The sequence below is a fragment of the Triturus cristatus genome, chromosome 11 (assembly GCF_964204655.1).
Source record: "Triturus cristatus chromosome 11, aTriCri1.1, whole genome shotgun sequence".
Lineage (NCBI taxonomy): Eukaryota > Metazoa > Chordata > Amphibia > Caudata > Salamandridae > Triturus > Triturus cristatus.
In genome coordinates, this window is record NC_140594.1 from 95,772,999 (window position 1) to 95,790,699 (window position 17,701).

General features: G+C 38.5%; 2 protein-coding genes across 2 annotated transcripts in view; one reads left to right on the forward strand and one right to left on the reverse strand.

The window, feature by feature from the left end:
* Positions 1–17,701, forward strand: part of LOC146783302 (allantoinase, mitochondrial-like) — a 1,087,389-nt gene that overhangs the window by 189,371 nt on the left and 880,317 nt on the right. The gene's annotated exons all lie outside the window — the stretch shown is intronic.
* LOC146783303 (uncharacterized) overlaps positions 1–17,701 on the reverse strand; it is a 32,066-nt gene that overhangs the window by 8,685 nt on the left and 5,680 nt on the right. The window lies entirely within an intron of this gene.

The window sequence follows — 17,701 nt, forward strand, 5'->3', positions numbered from 1 at the left end:
GAACAGGGCTATCCCCGTATGAGGTGATCTTCGGTAGACCACCGAATATGTGGGGGACGCCTATACCACGCAAAATAACTGATATTGACTGTAATATGCTGACAGATTACTTGGCTTCCTTGATGTCTGCACTACAATCTTCTCGTTCACAGGTAGCTGCAGCCTTTCCCGACAACACTGAGGTGAAACCCCATGACGTTGTTCCGGGTAATCTTGTCTTTAAGAGGAATTTCGACCGAAAGACTCAGCTGGAGCCCAGGTGGAAAGCACCCAAGTTGGTCCTGTTGACCACAAGAACAGCCGTGAAGATCGAGGGCCGCAAGGGCTGGATTCATTCAAGCCACATCAAGAAATTTCATGGACTATCTTCGGATATAGACACTGTGCCCTGCACTCCCTCACAGACTGATACAAAACTCCCTTTTGTTGAACCTAACAAATCTGAAAATTACAAACTAAAGCTTAGGCCCAACCAGTCGAGCAATTTGATTGTTTAAGTCCTCTCCAAGGTGAAGCGGTTGAATTGTCTCTGACATGTATCCCTTGGACCTGAGTAGAGAAAATACCCGAAAAATGTTGAAACGACAGGCGTATTGTAAATCACTGCGTAGCCACTGCATAGTGACATTATTAATTTTGTTTTTATTGAGTCTTTTAATAATTATTACAAGTATGTTGTTGCACATATATTACCCTATTTCTAGACATGTTTATAATGTTGCTGCTGAACATTCTTTTAGTGACTTACCTCCGCATGAATTGTCTTATAGACTTGCGCTGCGCAATAACACTTTCATTAGTATGTTACATCATTCCCATCAGACTAGTAATGCCACCAATTGTTGGGTGTGTGGCCGACTCCCTCCCTATCAGAATTATGAAGGAGTCCTGCCTTTCTTTCCACATCCATTTACACATAATGGCTCCTGTGGAGCATGGTTTAGCTTAATTAATTCCATAGACTCAGACACAGCAGTTTACCAAGATCATTGGGTATGGGGAAATCTGAACCTAGCTTTACTTAAGGTCTGTTACCCTGACAAGGAGGGTCGCCCCAAAAGAACAGGAACTGATCTAGAAAATGAAGTATATGGATTAGGTAATTTTACACCTAATCTCATGATTCTAAATGTCGTATCTGAAATTGAACTAGTCTTACCCACCATGTCAGTATTCCCAGCGAGGGGTGAATTATGTGTAAGAAAGGTTGGTTCCATACATATGGGCCATAGTAAATGCACTACTATGGTAGAATTCAGTGATCAAGGAAAATCTTCATTTAGAGCTTCTCGCCACTCCTACTTTATATGTGGTCAGACTGCATATATGCGTCTACCTCTAGATTGGGATGGTACCTGCTACATTGCATTCCTTTTGCCACCTGTTTTCCTAGCTCCTCCTGATTATTACAGAAATATTCATTTAGTACACAACAGAGAACGGAGAGATCTCCCCATTGTCGATTACACTGAGACGGCATGGGACAAGTATGTAGATTTTAATAAAGGCATCTTTCCCTATATAGGTACTGTTACTAATAGTAAGCTGATACGTAGATTAACTAGAACCCTTGAAGCAGTAGTGAATGAGACTATTTCCGCCTTAGGCAATTTAACGGAAGAGCAGTCTGCTATGCGGATTGTTGTGCTTCAAAATCGTCTTGTCCTTGACGTCATCCTGGCTGATAGGGGCGGAGCTTGTAGGGTCATCGGATCAAGCTGCTGCGTATTCATACCAGAAAATTCGCCATCTGTATATAAAGCCATCACTCGCCTTCATAAGATTGTAAGCCAGATACACCAGAACCCAGGCACTTGGACTTGGTCCAGTTGGTTTTGGAATGCGGTATCAGCCTGGGGATGGAGAGTTTTATCCTTCCTAGGTATTGGCCTTCTCATACTATTCAGTTGCTGTCTATGTCTACAATGTGGACCAGCAATTTGTGGTCTGTGTGCCACATCGTGCATTCCACATCAAGATTTTCATTCAAGATCCCGGAAGAAGAAAGAAGAACAAATGATGCTATATGAACAGATCAATGGATTGATGAAGATTGATATCTCTTGAAGGGCAAGTAGGGGACAAGGAGGGAATGTGGAAATATGGATTTTTCTGGTCAGTTATGTCCCCTATCTTGGACCCCAACGGTTCCATGTGCATGTCACAAGTACATGTATGTTCCCTCCAGTTCCAGTTATGAAGACGCAAATACATGTGCGTCCACCGTCAACATGTCCTTTGACAGATCCGCCATGTATAGGCCGGATATCCCCTTCCTAAATATGAAAGGCCATCGGCTTTATATGGTTCACTTATGCCACTTTTCAGTCCAGGCAAGTAGGCCCTGATTCTGTCATCAAAACTCCTCTTGCCTTCTGCCTCTGAAAGCTCCAGCCCGAGCCTGCATCTGTGACCATGAACTTTGTCTCATTCTCTGCGCGGCTCACGAAGCCTGACATCAGCTTACTCTCTGCCAAGAACTGTATTTCACCTTCGAATTATCTGCCTCCCCCTCAGCCGATGCATTCCTGCCTAGTAGTTTAAGTAAACATTCTTCCAGTTACCAAGCAAAAAGGCCCATCTTCTCTGTCCTCATGCAAGTAATTCATAGCCCTGTTACCATGGAATATTCCTACCCCCTCGCATTCAGTGTAGACACTTAGACGCTTGTACACGCACGCACAGTCAGTATAGAATAGATTCTGTCCGAGAGTCCCTCTTTTATGGATAACATAGTTCTTTAAACATAGGATGTTAGATATGATTTGGGATTAGGTTGACTTGACCCCCCAGACTTCTCGTCTCCACATATAGAGCTAAATGTCAAGTCCCCGTCACCCCCTAGTTACACGTCAATTACACGTCATACTGCTGCGCGCGCATCAATGCCAAGTATTATCTTATAGATCCACCTATGTATTACATCATAACCAATCATGTTCCTTTTTACTCATTATTACACCCATTTTCGGTTACGCAGACCAAACGTCAATGTCCTTATCAATTGTTACGCCTACTGTATTCACTTCATTATAATGTATGTACTATAAAAGTTACTTCTTGTCAATAAAATATGTACTTCACTTCCTGAACCCCCGTGGTGATGGAACTTGAGGCATCCGATTATAATCGATTATTGGAATAAAGCCCATTCCGAAACTCTAATATCACGGATTCTGCCTCTCATTTTACTGAGCTATTTTATAATGTTTCTGTATCAAATTCAGTCCCGGTAAAGGAATTTTTATTTACCACATCTTTAGCAAAGGTTCACTCCCAGAGCGTTTTTTTCTCTCGGGGGCGAGCAGCGGCGCACAGGGGTGGCAGCTGCATTCCTTGTGGGTCAGGTTACATGTGTGCATTCCTGCGCCGCCTCTGCACTTTCCCAGTGACAGGTTCCAGCCTCCGCTGAGCTCTCCCAGCTGTAGTAGCAGGTCCCAGCCTATCTGCACCCTCCCCCGTTGGGGTCACAGTCTGGTTTCTACTTTCCTCAGTTTCCTGTCTCGCGCTCCCCTGTGCGTCCTGGTGCTGTTTTCCAGGCTAGTGTTTTCCGGGTTTGAGGCTCCCAGCCTCCAGGAGGTGTTTTCTGTTGTCACTGACGAGCCTCTCCACTCCTGTCTGCATCATGTGGCTAGAGGGGCGGGTGCAACCAAGTCCTCTGTCCCCATGCCCACTCCCCCCCCTTCTCTGCCTGCTGCAGTCCAGGCTTGTGCCTCCTCCGCCCCTTGCCTGCACAGTCTCTTCACAACATAGTGCTCCCTGCATGCCTACTACTTTTCGTCTCCACAGCCTCCCTACCCACACCCCTCTCCCTGCAGCAGCCCCCTCTACTCCCACTCTACTCGCCCACACACCAACCAGTGATCCATGGTCACTGTAATTGCAGGACAAAATTGTAAAGTCAGGAGGTGTCGTAGTTCACTGTGGGAGTATAACAACATTCCATCTCTTGGTCCAGATCAAGGCTTTGCGTGCAAAAGATTTTCCGCTCTATTCTGGCCTTCTTCTCCATTTCCCTTGTACATATTTTAGTCACTTTGTAAATAATACGCACCAACTTTATCACTGAGCACAATATGTCACTTGAACACTTATCACCTTAAAGTTCACCTTGTGTTTGACAGTTTTATAATTGTCTGGGTATATATAAATGATGCAGTTTATATAAAATAACATAATACCGATCAAACAGTGCTGCTTTCGTGTGTTCCTTAAGTCAAAACTGCTCGGATACGAACATTTGAAGATTTTAGGAATAACTTAGTGAATTGATCATTTGTATAAGAAATGGCTTTTTACACCCGACATAACCATTGTTTTTGTTTACATATCCATGCCCAGGTTCTGAGGGATACTGGGTTGCCCCATTGTCTATTGAATTTAGCAGGTATAATGTAGGCAGGGTAGGCATTCCCACGCAAAAAACCCACATAGACCTGTTGCAGTGAAATTTGCAACATTTCACTGCGTCACTCTACAACTTGACTGCGTCAAAATTCTTACCCCTGCTCAGACCAGGCGTAAAGATTGACACAGGGCTTTTACAATGGGACTCGCCTATGTGTTCTGATGCATTGCTGGAACTGCGTCAGTTTTATGACCAACTCCAGCAGTGCGTCACGTTTGCGCCAACAGGTGCACCAGAATTTCTGACGCATCTAATCCTTGAACTTTGGAGCCCTGTATTGTAAATACAGCACATCCATGGTGTTGAAAGGACATTTGGCGCAGGCGCAAGGAAAGTGACGCTTTGATGGTGATTCATCAGTTTCTTGTAAATGAGGACCTCTATCATTAATCTCTGCACAGTGGGCCTGCACATGAGCACATTACAAAGTGTAATTTGGCTGAGAAAGAGCAGCACCCTTTAAATGAAAAATACATACATTAAAAAAAAGCAATGCTATTAAAGTGGATGTTCTTGCTTAAGTGAGAGGCGATCTCTGTCCCACGTGGTGATAATAATAATAATAATAATAATGAACTTTATTTGGTTGTTTTTCTAAACCATCAAAGTATACAAAAAAATCTGTCATTTACCAATCTTGAGATTATGCTGCAAGAAAGTAAAAGTTCATAAATTGACATTATAAATAAACATGAAATTAAAAAGGGGGATAAGAACAATAAACCAGTCCACTTCCAGTTCAAAGCTTGCACCATATAAAAATATATAAAGATACAATCTAATATTCAGGACACGGGGCCAGATGTACGACCCTTTCATTTAGCGACTAGCAATTTGAGACTCATTGCGAAGCGCTAAATGAAATGTACAACAGTGTTATTACACTGTTTTGCGATTCCCAATGGGGTTTGCAAATTGGGAGGCTCGTTACTATTAATGAGCCTCTTGCAATTTACAAGCCCATTGGGAATGCCACCCCTCCCAGGGATGGTGGCCTGCTGGGCTCAGTAGACCACCATGTCTGGGACTGCTTTTTAATAAAGCAGCTTTCTTTTTAAATGCCGCCCCTTTTCCTTAAAATAAAACGGGAGGCATTTAAAAAACAAAAGAAGACAAAGTTTTCGTTTCATTTTTTAAGAGCAGGCAGTGGACCACTGCCTGCCCTTAAAAAATATTTTTAAAGACAGTCACAAAGTGGACCCCTTCCAAATTGCGACTGCATTACCACCCTCTTGAAGAGGGTGGTAATTTGCAAGTGTTCTGCGACCCCCTATTACGGTCACAAAACATTCACACAGAGCATTGCGGACGCAATTAGGAAGGGAACGTACCTTCCTAATTGCGACCCGTTTGCGCATGCAAAAGCACGCCGTACATCTGACCCACAATCCATTAATTCCTTTGGCCATAACTTCCACAGTCATGTTTAGTTCCATTATTACGGAAGTCCATACTGCCTAAGTTACAAGCTTCTGGCGCTTAGTCCAGAAGAAGAATTAAAAACTGCTTACGGCAAAAACTGTTGGGACAGACATGTTTGTTTTCAAAATTCTGTAAGCAACCCGGTATTGTCTGGCTCCAAGGTTAAGCAGTGAAATGTGTGCAGCAGAGTACTGATTCACCCTTGCTATAAGCCAGGTAGTATTCAAGTACTGCCCCAATCAGACTATCAGTCTCTGTCCACTCCTGCAATTATCTTGACACAACCATATCTTTCTTTAATCTCTGTCAACATAAAACACCTTATAAATGTACCCCACCGTTAACTACCAGCACTCTAACTATACAGACTAGGTATCCTCATGTCTATTCCATATACCTCTCCATCACTTATCCACCACCATAGATATCCTTTTACTCTGTCAATACCAACAGTATCTTCTTATCCTATCACTCCGCCATTATCTCAGCATTCATAAATTGACCATGTATTGTACTTGCAGCACGGTAATCATTTCAGGTACTAGTAATGTATTTATAGACTGGCTTAGCTACTAATACAAGTACACCTCGTTTTTTTGTCTTTCAATGCCTGCTGCATTCCACAGCACACATTGAAAGACAAAAATGCCTTTAGTGATTATTTTTGTGCAGGAAGGGGTCCCTTCCCACAAATGTTCTTTTTTCTTTTATATTTATTTTTTTATTTTTCTGAACAGTTTTGTATTTTTTTGGTGCTTAAAAAAAAAAAATAAGAACAAAAAAACAGGAAACTTCAGGAATAATTTTTCATTTCATAAAACAAAGCAAACAAAAAATTAGCAACGATGGTTCCGTTGCGCAGCACAAACTGCTTCCACTGACTGTTCTCCAAAAGATATGATTTTTTTGCACTTCACGCAGTGCTGTTTCGAGGAAGGCAAACTCTGGTCGAATATCTGGTGGAGGTGTGCCAGTTGATGTCCCGGAAGTGCTTGCCACTGCAGTAGAAGGGTTCATTGCAGCTCGCCTGCATTCCTCCCGAGCCAGATTGAGTGGATGTATGATCTTGAGATGTTTATACATCGAGGCAGTTCCACATGAGTATTTCTTCTCACTACTACCTCTTGACAATACTCTTTGGCAGATGCGGCAGGTCACATTCGTGGCATTCACCTTCTTCTGCCCGGGTGGAAAGGTGAAGAATTTCCACACTACTGATTCTGGCCTATTAGGATGTGCATCCTCCTGCAAAATTTCTTCAGAAGAATGTTCCTCCTCCTGCTGCTGCTGTCCTGAAGCCATGTTCTTCTATTTTTTTTTTTAAAAACACCGAAATAAATGATGAAATAAGGTTTCTTGAAAGCACAGAGATGTCTCTCTAAAGATACTCCCAACAAGAATGACTGAAATGGGTGGGGTCCTTCAATAGTTACAGTGGGAAATGTTATGAACCAATCAAATCCTTTTTTTTAAGGTCACATGGGAGTCGCGCACCCTGCACTCACGAAGAACGCACCCGATGCGACTCCGTGAAAATATATTTAAAAATAATATAACTTTATTACAAATAGAAATATATTATTTTTATGAATACCTTAGATAATCTCCATCCCTAATATCTATATTAAAGACACATACATATCATTTTAGAACATAAGATTTTTTGCGGGAGTCGCGCACCCAGCGCGCCCCACATATGACATCACGCTGGGCCCGCCACCGTGTAAGCGTTGCATACTGTAATGCACATGTGTCGCGAATTAGCGGGAGCACAAGTCGCGCATCAGTCGCATACCTATCATGCACAACACATAATATTATATCACGGAACTGGAAAACACGCACCCGTCGCACACCATACGCGGATCCTTCACAACTTTTCCAATATGGCGGCTGTAATATGCACACCCGTCGCGTCAGGTATGCTTAGGGTGCGTGACTCCAACATTTCTATTTTTTTTAAATTAGAAAATATTATGAATAAATTAAAAAAAAATTATTACAGTATATTTCAGTTTTAATGTATAAAAAAAGTTTTAAACAATTTTCAGAAAATTATATAATGTTTAAAAAATATAATATTTACAAATTAACAGTTTCAAAAAATCTTCAAATTCTGTACAAAAACATGGGTATAACTACTTTTATAATTAAAAATTAGCATTTAAAAAAACCTTTCAAATTCACTGATAAAAGCCATAGGTTTCAGACATGTTATAGTTAGGAATTAGTATTTAAAAAACCTTAGAAATTCACAGAAAAAATCATAGGTTTCAGACACGTTCTAGTTAGGAATTAACATTTAAAAAAACCTTAGAAATTCACTGAAAAAAACCATAGGTTTTAGGAAAAGATATAGTTAGTTGGACATTTTACTCATATAAAACCATTGTAATTCCCCCGTTATAGTTAGTTCAGCTAACTATAACTCGTGCTCCCGCAAGGCACTGCTGTTGACGTCCCATATTGCATCACTCATGACATGGTCAGTGACATCACTGATGACATCACTGATGACCTCTCAAATTACATCACTGATGACATCCTCCAGTGACTGTGTTTTTCTGTAAAGTTTAAATATGTTTAATATATATAGGGAAAGGCATATTGAAGAATGAGTGGGTTTATAAGTGTCTGAATAAATGATTTAGTAGGTGCGTGACTAACTCTTCAAGTGAGTGAATTAACTTATCTTACTGAATGCATGGGTTAGTCAGTAAACTGTGTGAATGTCTGTATCCGTCTGTCTGTTGGTGTGTAAGCGGCTGCATGGGTTTGCGAATAGCTACATGAGTGTTTATATGGGTTATTGATTGGTTGTCAGAGTGTCTGTATGGGTGCCTGAGTCTTTGTGTGGGTGGGGTATATGTGACTCTGTACATAGATGTGTGAGTGGGTGATTCACTGTGCGCATGGTTGCAAGAGTGCATCTGTGATGGACTGTATGGGTGGGTGAGTGTGTGTATAGGTGTGTTAGTGAGTGAATGTATATCTCATTTGTATATGTGTTAGTAACTACATATGTGAAAGGCAGTATCTATGTGTGTTGGAGTATATAAATGGCTGTAAGTGAGTGTGTTATTGTGAGAGTGGCTGTATGGATGAGGATGTGCTTGTATCAGTGATTGTATAGGAGCGTAAGTATGTGGTAGTATTTGTATGAGTAAGTGAGCTGGTGTGTGTATAACTGTATAAGTAAGTAAATGGCAGTGTGATTAATTATTTGCATGACTGACTAGGTGTGTGAGTACCTTTATGGATGAGTGGCGGTGTGTGAGTTTTTATATAGGTGCATGAGTGCATATGATAGTCCTGTACTGAGTGACCATAAGTATAAGTGACTGTATGGGTGAGTGAGTGGATGTGTGTGTAAAGCTAAGAATCAGTGTGTGGGTATGTAGTTATTGGTGTTGGAGTGTCTATGGTTTTGAGAATGGCAGTCTGTAATTTAGAGTGAGTGTATCAAAAGTTATATTAGGGTATGAGAAGATGCATCAATTTTTCACATGAAGGATGTCATCAGTGATGTAATTTGAGATGTCATCAGTGATGTCTCTGACCATGCCATGAGTGATGTAATATGTGACGTCATCAGTAGTGCATTGCGGGGGCGCGAGCTATAGTTAGCTGAACTAACTATAATAGGGAATTTCTATGGTTTTATACGAGTGAAAGGTCCAACTAACTATAACGTTCCCTAAAACCTATGGTTTTTTCAGTGAATTTCTAAGGTTTTTCAAAATCTAATTCCTAACTATAACGTGTCTGAAAGCTATGGTTTTTTCAGTGAATATATATATATATATATATATATATATATATATATATATATATTCACTGAAAAAACCATGGGTTTCACACACGTTATAGTTAGGAATTAGCATTTAAAAAACCTTGCAAATTCAATGAAAAAACCATGGGTTTCACACACGTTATAGTTAGGAATTAGCATTTAAAAAACCTTAGAAATTCACTGAAAAAACCATAGGTTTCACACACGTTATAGTTAGGAATTAGCATTTAAAAAACCTTAGAAATTCAGTGAAAAAACCATAGGTTTCACACATGTTATAGTTAGCTGGACATTTTACTCGTAAAAAACCAATGAAATTGCCCCGTTATAGTTAGTTCAGCTAACTATAACTCGCGCGCCCGCAATGCACTGCTGATGACGTCACATATTACATCACTCATGACATGGTCAGTGACATCACTCATGACATCACTGATGACATCTCAAATGACATCACTGATGACATCACTGATGACATCATCCTTGTGATAGAGTGGCAGACCTCCTCTCACCTTAATATAAGCTTTGATACACACATTCAAAAATAGAGACTAAAAATTTCAAAACAATGGACATACCAATACCAGTTACAACAACCTCTTCAGTAATTCTAAGATCCACATACACATCCACTCATTCACCAACAGTCCTATACAGTCACTCATACATGTACTCACTCATCATATGTACTCATACATCTATACATCCTGTTACACAATGCCACTCATCCATAGAGTTACTCACACACATAGTCACTCATGCTAATAAAGAATCAAACATACATTTACTTGCATATACAGTTATACACACACCACCACACTTACTTCTACGGAAACTTACACATACTTAGTCTTTTAAACAATCACTTATAGAAACACATACTTATTCATACAGGAACTCTTTCAATCTCTCACTTTCACATATACTCACATATATACACCAATAGTCACATATACTAGTTTAAAACGTATGTAGTTACTCCTGAAGACACTATTGAGACAGTCATTCACTCACTAACACACCCATACACACACTCATCCACCCATACAGTCCTGCACACATGCTGTGTTCAACACATACAAACAGTGAGTCACTCATTCATGCACCGATGCACTACGTAATACCCCCCACCGAACCATGCAGACACTCAGACTGATACTCAAAAAAACAACTAATAACCTAAATAGGCACCCATGTAGCTACTCACCAACCCATGCAGCCACTTATACACAAAGTGAGAGACTGATACAGATATTTACATATTTAAACATTATTCACTAAGCCATGTATTCACTATGATACACTTAATCAGTCAGTTACACAATCAATTTTTCAAAAACAAATCATCCATTTAGACACTTATATACCCATTTATTCTTCCATCGACCATGAGATATACATATATAAAACATATTTAATTTTCAGAATAACACACATTCACTAGATGATGTCATCAGTGATGTCATCAGTGATGTCATTTGAGATGTCATCAGTGATGTCATGAGTGATGTCACTGACCATGTCATGAGTGATGTAATATGTGACGTCATCAGCAGTGCATTGCGGGCGCGCGAGTTATAGTTAGCTGAACTAACTATAACGGGGCAATTTCATTGGTTTTTTACGAGTAAAATGTCCAGCTAACTATAACATGTGTGAAACCTATGGTTTTTTCACTGAATTTCTAAGGTTTTTTAAATGCTAATTCCTAACTATAACGTGTGTGAAACCTATGGTTTTTTCAGTGAATTTCTAAGGTTTTTTAAATGCTAATTCCTAACTATAACGTGTGTGAAACCCATGGTTTTTTCATTGAATTTGCAAGGTTTTTTAAATGCTAATTCCTAACTATAACGTGTGTGAAACCCATGGTTTTTTCAGTGAATTTGCAAGGTTTTTTAAATGCTATTTTTTTTTTTATATTCTTCATTTTTTTCAAACATATTTTTATTTTAATTTTCTTATCTTTTATAAAGACTATGCTTTAATTTTTAAAATCCTTAAATATTTTTTTTATATATATTTTTTAAAATAAACATGTAAAATTTATTTCCAGATTTATTTTTTTTTTTTTTTATAGTACGCGTACCGTAAGCTCACGGTAAGCGTACGGTTTACGCAACGTCCGTAATCTATCTACGCTGCTTGCGTATAGTTACGCACTTTGCGTAGCCGCGCGTACTGCGCGTGGGACGCGTGCGCGCTTACGCAACACGCGCACGTTACGCGGAAGTGCCGGGAAATGACTGTTATGCGCATGTGCGCAAGCGCGTGTCTTTTTTACGCGCACGCGTACTTTTTGCCGTAAGCGCACCGTAAGCGTACCGTAAGCGTACGGTAGGTCATGTGATCTTGAAACACAACTTTTGATTGGTTGAAACTACTTTCAGTTCTAGAACTCTCCTACACCACACCCATTCCCCTCATTTCTGCTTGTGATCCCTTGGGAGAAGGAGCTGGTTTGTCTTTGGGATACGATGGCAGAACAGCAGAGCTCTTCTGAGAGTGAGGCTAGCACCAGCAGCACTGTCTTGAGGCAGAGAGCGAGGAAAGTAAAACCTTCTTATGTTTGGGATTATTTTACTTTTCCAGAAGGCCAGCAAAAGGTGAATGCACCCTTAGTTACTTGCAAGCTGTGTCAGCGTGTACTTTCTAGAGGTAATCCTGACAGGAAGTATTCCTTTGGGAATCACACCATGATGAGGCACCTCAAGGATGTACACAAAAGGACACATGCTCAACTTTTTGGAGGTAACTCTTCAGAAAGACGAGCCAGTACATCCACAGCAGCTCAGCCTGGACCATCACCTGCAGAGCTTACTCCTTCTTCTGCAGCTCAGGTGAGCCCTTCATCTGTGGGGGGAGAATCTCCTTTTGCTGGCCCTCTGGAAATGAACCCTCGATTTCGGAAGGTTGATATTCATTGCACATTTTGTAAAGCTCTAATTTGTTATAGGGAGACCAGTGTTTCCCTAGTGAATAACAAAATAGATCAGCACATTTGTAGCTTTGAATGATTTTCCCATGGTTCCTTTCCTCTGTCCCTGCATGAACACAACGGTTCTTTTAAGAGCCAACCTTATCTTTCATCTTTTTTTTACATTTTTTTTAAAAAACTTTTTTTTTTTACCGTACGCGTACGGTAAGCGTACCTTTTTTTTTATTTTTTAAAAAAAACACTAAAAATCATTTTTCACATTACAAGGTCCTTGAAAGACTACAATTATTACTATTGACTTACCATACTCACTGAAAAAAATATTTATTCATTTGTTTTTTTAAAAAATAGTTTTTAAAATGGTTGTAGTTTACGAAAATTTTCTATATCGATCTGAAAAAAAAGAAAAAAGTATTAATATTTTTAAAACATTTTATAATACAGTACACATATTTACATTTTTTCCCAAAAAATATTTTTGCCTTATTTTTGCTGTTTTCAGAATATATTGCATTTCACTATAAATTGTGAAAGCAATTGCATTCATCATTTTACAGCGGGCAAAAAAAAATAACAATCTCAAAGATTGTATTAAAAAAGCCCAGAATCTCTTCTCACTTAAACTTATCATTACAGAAATGCATATTATTCTTAAAAAATGTCATCTAAAAACAATACTTTTTTCTTTAAAATACCGTCTGATATTTTTGTTTCAGAAGTACATTCACAATAATATATCTCAAATAACTCCAAAATACATCTGATTTTATTTCCTTTAGGCCAAATAGTATTTTTTATTCTTTCCCTGGAATAAATTTCCAAGGGAAAACCATTAAAATTCTAAAGTTTAATCTGTCCAGATCTCACCGATTCTCTGTAACATTTTGGTTCACGAAAATTTTTCGAATAATTTATTTAGTCCACAATAGAATTGCTTACTTTTCCACATGGCCAAATAGTAATTTTTGAAATTATTTTTGAAAAAATTTCCAGTGGCAGTCCAATAACATTCCAAAATTTAAAATGTGCAGAAGTTACCGATAATCTCTAAATTATTGGTTTTTCAAAATTGCATTAAAAATTTAAAAAGTCCACATTACAATTGGTTATCTTTCCTTTAGGCCAAATGATAATTTTAAAAATCTTTTTTCTACAAAATTGCAATGGTAATCCTGTAAAATGGTAAAATTATTTTGTCCAGATCTTGCCAAGTCTCTCTAAAATTTAGGTTTCAGGAAGATTAGATAGGAATTTGCTAAATCAAAAGGCAAACGTTGTTTGAAAATCAATTGGGAATCATTACACAGTGTCCATCCTTTTTCACATTTTAGATAAACTGTGTAATGTCCAGAAGTAACAGTAGGTCCATCATGGAAAATTATTGCAACAGTTACAAAAGTTTTTCCTGAAATTGATAATTGCTGTCCTGTAAACTTCTTTATTAAAGTATCCAATTTTGATCCATCAGCTCTACATCGTTGCATCATTAAAATTACATACTGTCCGTATTCCCTTAAAATTAATGTTGATAACATGTCAGAATTACACTCACCACATTTCATGCTATGATTAGCATCTTTAACTAAGTTTGCAAAAGTGACTGTTTTACTCTCTGGCAATGTCAAATAAATAAACCTTTCATTATCAACAATAGAACCACTTATATTATAACAATTATCACAACTATGTTCCCATTTATAAGAGAGACCAAAAAAAATGTCAATGGGAACTCCTTCTTCTTCCACTACCTGAAGAAAATACATCAAAAATTCGTGAGCATCTTGCTGTTCATTTTGAGAAAACTGTGTTCGTCCTGAACATACATCTAAAAGTTTTCTAATATCAGTAGCACTTTCTATTTGAGTTTTATCTTTACTCAGCTTTTGAAAAAGGAGACTGAGCTCTGAACAGAATCTTTTTCCCTGATTTATTATTATCTGCTCTTGCAAACTTTCCAGATAAAAAGCAACATTCAGCACTACATTTGCGTAGCAGTTGACACCAGAGCTATTTTCAAAATGACATCCTACAACCTGTTCTTCATTTTCCTTATTCTTTTTGCTTGCAATTACATCACTCCTCTTTTTTTTCCTCTTCTCTACATCTTCATTACAGATATTCTCATTTCTCCTTTTACGAGAAACTACACGTTTCTCCAACACAGGATACTGACCTAAATGAGGAGCATAGCTTCTTCTTAATCTATTATACTCCTTTACACAGTTTGTATCAGCACTAACTTTTGAGTCATCGAAGTCTATCATGAATAAACCTGATAATGTTTTGACTCGTGACAAAGCAACATATGCCATACCTTCTTTGAACACACTAGATCCAATGTTCACAAATGCACAATCTACAGTCAATCCTTGAGACTTGTGAATAGTTACAGCATATGCTAGAGAAAACGGAAACTGCTTCCTACGTACATATAAGTCTTTCACAAGCATGAAACGAACTGAACAACGACAAATGTCTTTAACTTCCTCTATCTGATCAAATTTTATTTTTAACCATTCAATTCCATCTTTTTTCTGATAATTAATAAAACCCACAACTCTTCCCATCGCTCCATTTACTAAGCCTTTTTCAACATCCAAATTTCTCCTTAAAAACACTCTACAGTTCATGCAAACATATAGATTTTTTTCTAATCCTGCTGTTTTGGAGATGTTCTTCTCTAGTGAGTCCAATTTATTTTTCAGTTTGCCTGTTACTGTGACAGTAATTCTTCCATCCTCAATTTTGTCCACTGCTTCCAATTTCATGATCTCTTCCTTTTCCAATTTCAAAAGCTCCTCATTGAATATTGAGCATTCACGTAGAGTTGGCATTAAGCAGATGACACTTTTGTTTTCTGCAATGTTCTTGTATATCTTCTCTGCAACTATTTCTTCCTTTGGAAATAAATTATGTAGCAGCCGAGTCTGTAATGCTTTTTTGCCAGCTTCTGTGAGTAGTCCAATCCTGATATCTTTCAGAATACTTCCATATTCTTCATCGTTTGCTTGCCTCATATTAGTTGTAAGTTCCTTGTACTCAAAGAAGGACCAAATATTTGTATTACCGATGCTTCCCAATGACTTCTTCGTGTCTTCATGTGTCACAGTATTAAACACTGGTTGTCCTTTAACCGGAGTAAGTTGCAAAAGATCCCCAAAAACGATGATGTGTTTTCCACCAAATAACACGTCATAGTCTGTCTTCAAAATTTGCTGCATTCTTAAATGCACAAAGGCAAGCATTAAGTTTGATACCATGCTCACCTCATCAATAATGAGAACTTGCATCTTCTTCAATACTCTTGAAACTTCCAAGCATGCTTCTCCAGTTAGCTTGTTGAATTGTATTTTGTTCTCATGCTCCACTGGTAACATTAGCAAACGATGTAAGGTGATTCCTTTTATGTTATATGCTGCTAACCCAGTTGGAGCAGTAACCACACAAGACAAAGTAGAATCTGTTTTTTGCTTTAGGTAGCTTCTGATGACTTTAATTAGGAAACTTTTTCCAGTGCCAGCTTGTCCGCTTACATACATCCTGATTGGATGAAATGATGTGCATGAGCACTCTTTTTTTTCATGTAGAAATCCGTGTTCAATTTTGTTTTTGATCTCTTCATAAATTTGTTGCTGCTCTTGATTCAGTTGTCTTTCCAAATTTTCTAAGTCTATAAATTCTTCTTGAGCTTGATTCATAGCCGTTTCCACTTCATTCATGGCTATTGATGCTTCATTTTCAACGATTGGTTGTCCTAGGGGATCTTGACTGTATGTTCCTGAACTTTGGCTGTCCTGAGAACTGTCTCTAGCAATTTCTGCTGCAATTGTAGTTTCCTGTTCAATTTCTTCATTTAACATTTGCAGATAAGTTGAGAATGTACTGCATTGTATGCTGTCTTTGCAAGCATTAAAAGAATCTTCATAGCTCTGGAATTCTCCCAGTAGTTCATCCTCTGAACGCCATGGTTTAAACAACTGTAAAAGAGCCAAGTAGTAAAATTCTTTCTTGTCGGTAGTGTCGCAACTCAGCTTCCGGTGATTTATCAAACTTCCTTTGGTTTGCTTCACCAAACATCCTTCTTCACCAACGACTTTATATTTTCCATTATTGATGTCTTCTGCAGCTTTCCGTGAATAAATGTAGTTCTGCAGCACTTCATAGAGACACATGTTCTCCAGATGATGACTTCTCTTGGGATAATATGTGTCCAACATGTTTGTTTTCAATATATCTGTACTTTCAGGTTCGAACTGTGCCAAATATTCAATTTCTCCAACAGATTTCAGTACCCGATTTCTCATTGCTGCAAGGCCTAAACTTGCCCAAATTATTCTTCTTGACTTCGAGTAGAGACTTGCAGAAGATAATCTATCTGAACATTCGTAGGATCCAATTTCTCGATGCGATAACATCTTCAAACTGAAACTGTACAGCTTCTTACTGACAGTCTTCTCGTGAGAAATCTCTTCCCACATTTCCTTCAATTCTGTTTTTTCTGATTTCGTAATGTAAGACGTTACATATCGAGCAACAGCAATGGAATTGTCAGCAACATACTGTATATCCATGTTAGCGTTCCACATGGATAAAATGACTGGGTTGTAGTCATTTATATTTTTTGATTCTTCTTTTCTTTTAAGGTTGTAGGTATTCTTAGGTGATTTTCTTGTGATAGTATGTCTCACAGCTGACATAAAACTGTTGACTCTTCCATTTGTAAGAACAGGTCTAGGAAATCCAAATCGACATTTAGTGTAGTATTTTTCTTTGCTCTTGTATTTCCGTCGACAGTATTTTCCACACCGATGACTTTGGAAACGTAGAACTTGCTCCTTTAACTTGTACTCTTCTGTGCTTTTTGGTATAGCACATGTTGCATATTCTTCAATGTAAGATAACACTGCTTCATCAGTATCTGTTCCAAACTTTGGGGCATCCTTGATCCACAGCAGCATATGAATATGAGGAGCACCTCTTGCCTGGTACTCTTTTCTCCAAAAGAAATCCACTACTTCTCCAAGGGGTGGATTTTTTTTATTGCAGATGAAGGACATCATAGCCTCAAATCTATGATTGAAATATCTGCAAACATTAACCGGATCCAATGAGCACAGTTCTCCTGCTGTCTTGTATTCGA